The following is a 7,775-nucleotide window of genomic DNA, read 5'->3' as shown; positions in this document are numbered from 1 at the left end:
CTCCATACATGTGCCATAGCATATGCACATACATACACACGCGCGCGCGCGCGCGCGCGCACACACACACACACACACACACACACACACACTTAATTTTCAAAAAGAATCACTTCAATACTAGATGTGGGATCTTTTTTTTTTCGTTGCTCTTTGCCTTCCAGGGTTCCTTTCATTGCCGGCTGATTTTTGGGGGGCCGCCTGATCCTTGCTTGCCCAGCCTAGCAGCTGCAACAATCACACTAAAGAGTGAATCGCTGCTAAAAGATGCTTACGCTTGCCCTTCGTGTGAGCACTCTGACACAGTACCTAGACACATGATCAACTGAGTTCGATGACTGCTCGTTAAATTGAACGGCGAAGGCCGCTGTGTCTAAAAGATAAGAATGCTTGGCTCCCACTCGTGAAAATTCTAATTTACTCGGCCTTGAGTGTGTGGCACTGTGCCTTGGTTTCAGTCTCCCAGTTGATTCGACAGTCTCCGCATACCTCATCCCTTATTAAAGGGATGTTAGTGACTCATTAAGATCTACAAGGTGTTGAAGAATGGTGAGTATCTTGTCTTACTATGTAGCCCTGGCTGTCCTGGCATTCGCTATATAGAGGCTGGCCTTGAACTCCAGAGATCAGCCTGCCTCTGCCTCCTGAGTGCTGGGACTGAAGTCACGTGCCTTAATAGGAAATCCTCTAACGTATTCAGAAACCAAAGCTCAGAGTAGAGGTGGATTCCAGGTCCAAATGAGCACAACTGTCACTTCTTCATTGAACTTGTCAGTGACCTTTCAATATTCCCAAGATAAGATCCAAACGTTCTATCATAGCCTACCATGCTTTTATCGTAACCCAGCCTGGGCTAATACTGTTCCCTCTCTCACCTTCCTTTCAGACTCCCTGCTGGCCTTTCTGCACTGTCAGCCCCCCAACCCCCAGCAGCTGTGTTCTCTCTTCCTGAAACATGGCTGTGTCCTCATCTGCTCCCACCCATCCCCTGGCCTTGCCAACTCCCACACTCTGTGGGATTTCAGGGTGGTATGCTAGAAGGATGCTCTCCTTGATCCTTAAAACTGGGAAATATGAGGCTAGGTGAATCCTCTCCCACTGAAGCCAACCATGACATGCCAGGGTGGGGGGACTCCTGGGGGGCTTCCCACCCACTCAGAGGAGAAGGGGAGGGGACAGGGGAAGAATTGTGGGAGGGGGTGCCTGGGAGGGGAAAGGGAATGGGATGTAAAGTGAATAAGTAAAATAATGAGAATAATCTGACTATAACTAATAATTACCATTATTTGAAACTTTTTAAAAACTGGAGATTGTGAACCTCCTTTGTGCTGGTCAGAGCACTCCTCACAGCCACTGTCCATTATTTATTTGGTTGTCTTTCCTCTCCATTCGGGCATGGGATTGGATCTGTCTCCCTCAGCACCAGGACAATACGCATCTTCAAGCATATTGTTTAACCTCTCCAAGCTGCGGGTTTCTAATTGAGAAACGATACAAATAGAACTCATCACCCAGGCACAGCGACACACACCTCTAACCGTCACACTTGGGAGTGGAGGACAGAAGCACACAGAGCTCTGTGAGTTCAAGGCCAGCCTGGGATACATCGAAGTCCAAATCAGCTAAGGCTACATAATGAAACTGTATCTCAAAAAAATTTATATATATATATATATATGTATATATATGTATGTATGTATATATATATATATATATATATATATATATATATATATATAACCTCTCTTGTAGGACTGATATTAGCGATGAAATGAAGGCCAGGTGTGGTGGCACAAACCTCTAATCTCAGCACTTGAGAGGCAGAGGGAGTTGGGTTTCTATCAGTTGAAGGCCAACCTAGTCAACATAGTGAGTTCTAGGATAGCCAGGGCAATGTGGAGAGTCCTGTGTCTAAATAAATAAATACATACATAAATAAATGCATAAATAAATGAGGTAATTCGTGCAAAAGGGTTAAATTTCCATGGCAATCCAAGGTAAGCGCTCAGGAAATTATCGCCAAGAGGTTTGAAACATAGATGAGGTTCCAGGCGGCTTTCCAAGGTTTCTTCCAAACTCCAGCTCAGAAATGTATGAAGACATACAGCTTTGAAATTTAGAAACTAAATAACAACAACTCACTTCTACATGCCAACATTTGCAACAAATTCGGGTGGGGAGCAAGAGAGATAGGAGACAGAAAAGCAAATCTCGAAATATGAACTCGATAGCCAACCAAATGTACAGGATAATGTGGCTCTCATTGTGAAGGCAGCTGGACTTACTGCCGCCCTTCCCCACACAAACTGAGTTTGCCTCGATATAAGCAGGCCTTCTGCTGTAGGAAGGGGAGAAGCATCTTGAGGGTAGGCGAAACCTGAAAGACAAATCCAGAAAGCGCCTAGCCAAGCTACTTTGCTGGTCAGAAAGTTATTACGTCTTCCTGAAGCAGGAGCAGAAGGAGTCTTGGCATGCCTTTCTTTTTAAGGCAGTGGGGGAGTGGCCCATCCCTCTAGAGAGAGGCGCAGAGAGAAATACACACTGGCTTCCTCACAGTACAGTTTTAATGTTAGTAAGATGGCATCAATCCGACATAATTGTCATTTTTTTTCCTTTGAAATACATTGCTTCAGGGTGTGCTTTGGGTGGCTCGTCCGGTAATGGTGTACAAGAAATTTGGTGAGAATCTCACTTTGTCTTTTAAACCAGATGGTGTCTAGACAGAACAGAGTGTGGCGATAATGTGAAACATATAAATCTGAGTCCCCGCCCCTTCTGACACTAACTGCCAAACCTACTGTGTCCTCCTGAGCTGACCACCTCCCTCTTCTTCAGGAGAGTTCCTGAGGCATGGAAGTCTTTTGGTGAACATTCGCATACTCCTGGGTGTGGTTCTTTGGGGGTGTGATTATGTTGTTAGGACAGAGCCCTTATGAAGGAACGGCCTTCGTGCCTTTCAAAGAGGCTTGAGAGAAACTGGTCGACACTTCCACCAAATGAGAATACAAGAAAAAGACAGATGATGACTGTGGACCAGGAAATGGTCCTGGATGTCCCAGTTTTCAGATCTGTGAGAAGCAACTTTCTGTTTAAAAACCACTCGGCCTACTTGTTACAGCAGCCTGAACCGACTAAGCCAGTAACTCCATGGTGTTTGTCCTGTTGTTTTGTGTATGTTTGTATATGTGTGTATGGCCATATATATGCATATGTACATATGTATGCATATGTGTGTGTGTGTGTGTGTATGTAATACCACTGAAGGTTATCGTATGACTTTTAAAACTGTGAACACTAAAGAAATACATCCAAATTCTTACTTCTTTTAAACTTTGAACATATTATCGCTCGTACCTTGATGTCCTTATCTGTAAAATGGGAACAATAATAACACCTACCTCACGAGGTTGTAAAATCGTACATTCAGACAACTTACTTAGAACAGTCCCCTGATTACAGTGAGTTCTGTAAGTGTTAGTGTCTATCACTCAATTTGAAGACCACTCTTTACTCAGGAATTTAATCCACCTTATTTTCCTTTCACTCCATGGGTTCTCCGTGCTAGAGCTCGAATGGCCAACAGGTACCTTTGGCAGCAGGCACATTTACCCTTCAAACCGTCTCAGTGGTTCAGTAGACGTATATTCAAATCTGTTTACTGTATGGACTTAAACATGGCCACCTCATGTCAGTCTCTCAAGTTTTAGTTTTCTAACTTAACCAGCTCTTCAATACAAACAGCTAGAAATGGCTATGCTCTCCCACTGTGCTATAAGAGAAGATGGTGATTAGGTAATTCTAGGAATTCAACAACACTCAAGATCGTTTGTCTATGCAATCTGTCTTCCCTGCCAATATTCCAGCAACGTTTCGAGAAGGGATTTGATTAGGGGTCTGGAAATCTCTGCAAAATCATGCACAGGTCTAGCCTTTGCCAGGAACAATTAGTTATTCTATCCTCCTGCCCTTGGTGTCATATGTTGGCCAATTTATAATAAAGCTTACTTGATGGTGATGATGTCTAGGTGGCGGTGGTTTAGTATCCTTTGTCACTTGACCATCAGTCGAGACCCTAACTGAACAAGCTATTCATACTCGGATGACTGGAAGACATTGGAAGATGCACATGGGACTGACCATCATTCTGGTCACTAATGATATGAAGACAACTATTCTGAAGTGATTCGGACTTTCTGGAAATGAGAACCCAGGTATTAAGAAAGTGAGAATTCCCTCTCAGCAGTAACACCGAGAAGTTCTACAGATCTCAGGAAGATGACCTTGAAGCTCCCAGAAGACTGTTTGAGAAACCCCACCCCATGTACGCTGCAGCAGTTCACGGACAAACTGTGCTTAACTCTGACCCCAGGGCTGCAGTATGCTTACAGCATTACGGCATAAAGCCTCCTGTGTCCAGAAGGACACAGATCCACGAAGGACATTTTGTATCTTTTAACCAACTGAGCTCACCCTGTTTGTTCCTCCAAGCCAGCTCTGAGTGTCCTGTTTCTTTCAGTGAGCAGAGGAATGATGCCAAGGCTGCAGGCCCTTGTCTGACTCTTGATCTCCTCTCCTGACAACAGAGAGGAGGAGAGGCCTGCTGCTGGGAAAGTGAGTGACAGTTTCAATCAGCATTTACCTCGGCTTGGCGAAAGCGATGCAATCTAAAAGCTGACTCTGTGGGAGAAGTTGACAATCACAAACCATCCTGAATTGTCCTTCGGAATCAAGGTAGGCACCCGTTTTTATTACTTATTTATCACCAGAGAAGCAGCCGCTCGATGTAGATCACTAGAATTTGACCTCCCCCAGTGTGTGTGTGTGTGTGTGTGTGTGTGTGTGTGTGTGTGTGTGTGTGTGTGTGTTCATGTGTGTGCAGATATGCACGAGCTTAGGGAAGCCAGAGGACAACTTCTAATGTTATTCCTTGGAAGCCATTCACCTTTTAAGAAAATTTTCTTTTCTTTTATATGGACAGGTGATTTGCTTACATACATGTTATGCCACACGTGTCCATAGAGACCAGAAGAAGGTTTCAGATACCCCTGGATCTGGAATTACAGACTGCTGTGAGCAATGGGATGGGAATCAACCCTGGATCCTTGGAAGAGCAGCAAGTGCTCTTAATCACTGAGCTGCCTCTCGAGCTCCCTCCCCCCCCCGAAAAAAGAAAGAGCTTCACTGTGATCTGTGGCTTGCTATTTAGGATAGGCCTCCTGTAAATCAAATTCAGGCCCACACGCTTACACAGCAAGCACTTCACAAACTGGGCTATGTCCCCGACCTACAGATGCATTATCTTAAATTATTATAATAACCCTCTGTGAGAATCTCCATTATACAGCTAAAGGAACCAGAACTGAAAAGGGTTTGGTCGTCAGCATAGATCACACAGCCTGTATATCCACACAGCCGCTCATGTTTGTCTGGTTTTCCAGTGTAGGCACTGGCAGCTGGCAGTCAGTGTGCCAGTCCATTCCTCTCTGCATCTCTCTGCAAGACAGAGGTGTGTTTGTGAGGCAAGTCTTTCTAATAAAACTTAATTCTGGGGCATTACCCAGGATAGCCCACCCCACCAGACTTTTTACGTTCTTTCGCTGGTTTGTCTGTTTCTGTCACTCTTCCCAAACCCCAAGGTTCCAGCTTTGTGCGCCTTCATTTCAAGGCATCCATTTCTTCTTGTCTGGAACTAGCCCATCTCGACCTCCTTTTCACCTCAGAAGTCTCTCAAGCAAGCTATGGTAAGCCATCAGCCAACAATCGCTCCGGCTAGCAAGTGTCTGATCCTAAAGGTGTGTTCCATGGGTTCACCACCAAGAAATCTGGAGGCACAGAGGTATGCTCTTCCTCAGTAACCAGTAGTGACAGGAAGGTTTCAGCCAAGATCAAAAGAAGTTTCTGTCCAGTTACACTTAATGATCAAAACAGTATCACTGGTATCTTCTATCAATGAATAAAGATAAGTACAGAAAATTTCAATGTAGGTTTAGTATTTTTCATTGGTGTCTCCGGACTGCCATCACCCTAGTTGGTCCTAACCCCGGTTCTACAACTGGATAATCTAAGATTGGTGTTCACATCTAAACATCTAGCTGAGATCGAGAACAGTCAAGAATCTGTAAAATTGCAGTCCAAGTCCAGGGATACCAAGTCCTCCAACCTGACAGACAAACGTAATGAGACTCTCTAGTGTGGAATCACTGAATGAGGTATTATGTTTCGGCCCCAGCAGGAGAGTGAGAGCCAAGACAACTGTTTATACAGAGGACTGGGGTTTGGTTCCTGGCGGGCAGGTCACAACTGCTTGTAAGTCCCTTTCCAAGAAACCTAATACAGTCTGGCCTCCTTGGGCACATGCACATAAACCCATGCAATTTCACACACACACACACACACACACACACACACACACACACACACACAAATATAAGCAGTAAATAAATCTTTGAAAGGGGAAAAAGAACCTGTATATTTGTATTAGAGGGATTTTGCAAGAACAATAAAGAAACTTTCTTCTCCATGTCTTCAGGAACGTCAAACTATTTTGGCTTTGGTGTCATCATGGTCATCCCCACCCCCCCTACACACACACACAACTTGTGCATGTGCACATGCTTGTACATATGTCTGTATGTCTTTTGACTGTCTTAGGTTTGCTGTAAGCTAGCCTGCCTGGTCAGCCAATGAGCCACCAGGATAAACCTGTCTCTGTCTCCCCTACACTGGGCTGGGTTTGTTGTTTGTTGTTTGTTGTTGTTGTTGTTGTTGTTGTTTTTCCTTGTGGGTTCTGAAATTCCAAATCCAGTCCTGATGCTGGCAAGAGAAGCCCTCCCCTGGTGAGCCGTCTCTACAGCATCCCTTAATCCCATGATGCCTTTCAGGCACAGACAAACAGGAGATATCCTTTTCCATTCCCCTGTCTCAATCCTAGCCACAAGGAAACCCTCAGTGCACGCTTACTTCTGTCTGAACACTCAGGTATGCCACAGCGGTGTACTTCTCAGCGCTGTCCTACCACTTAGCCCTGGCGGCCTTGCTGACAGCCCCTTACACCCCAACCTGATATCTGACCTCTGGGGTGCTTCCTCTTGCAGTTATCTTTCCCTTCACTGATTTGTTCCAGCGTTTCAAGGAAAGGAAAGTATACCCACATGACAGTTACTCCAATAGAAAGGTAAAACTCTTTCCGCTCCAGTTATCGTAATTTCCATCCACAGTGACCCGTTCCTTTACTTTAAACGCAGACTTATCAATTACGCTTTTTTAAAAAGATAGCTTATAGGATAGTGGAATTTATTATGATTGACCTTATCAGAATTTGTTCCCCAGGGGGAAAGAGATCAAAATGATAAAGTATTGATGGAGAAACAAGAAACAAACGGAAATGAAAGGGAGATTATACATCTTTGGAATGACAAAGCCAGTGTTTGTTAGCTGTTTATTACCTTATGCCCAACCCAGGGACTAGATTATGCACTAAGATTTGTGCTAAGGGATCTTATTTTGAGACGTTACTCCAGGGCTCTGAGAGACCAGATCTTGGGTTCAGACTCCATCTTGGAAGACCTGACCTAAGACGAAACTCGAGTTAACAAGCCAGCACCCAGCACTAGTTTCCATGTGACTCCCCAACAAGCCAGCGTCTAGAGAAAGATTTCTATCATTCTCTCTAGCTTTCAAGTTACAAGCCTGCCCCTGGCATGACACTTCCTAACAACCACCAATCAGGAAAGAAAGCAGAAGTTAAGTTTACGGTTTGGCTCCCTGCACCAGAC

General features: G+C 44.6%; 1 long non-coding RNA gene across 1 annotated transcript; it reads left to right on the top strand.

The window, feature by feature from the left end:
* Nucleotides 1–3,149: 3,149 nt before the first annotated feature.
* LOC134481954 (uncharacterized) lies at nt 3,150–6,524 on the top strand. Its single transcript, XR_010057899.1, has 2 exons — nt 3,150–4,731; nt 4,979–6,524. It is a non-coding gene; the product is annotated as an uncharacterized LOC134481954 (long non-coding RNA).
* The last annotated feature ends 1,251 nt before the right edge of the window (nt 6,525–7,775 follow it).

Source organism: Rattus norvegicus, chromosome 15 (genome assembly GCF_036323735.1).
Source record: "Rattus norvegicus strain BN/NHsdMcwi chromosome 15, GRCr8, whole genome shotgun sequence".
NCBI lineage: Eukaryota > Metazoa > Chordata > Mammalia > Rodentia > Muridae > Rattus > Rattus norvegicus.
Note: the sequence above shows the minus strand (reverse complement) of the source record. Positions and strands in the feature narration are given on the sequence as shown.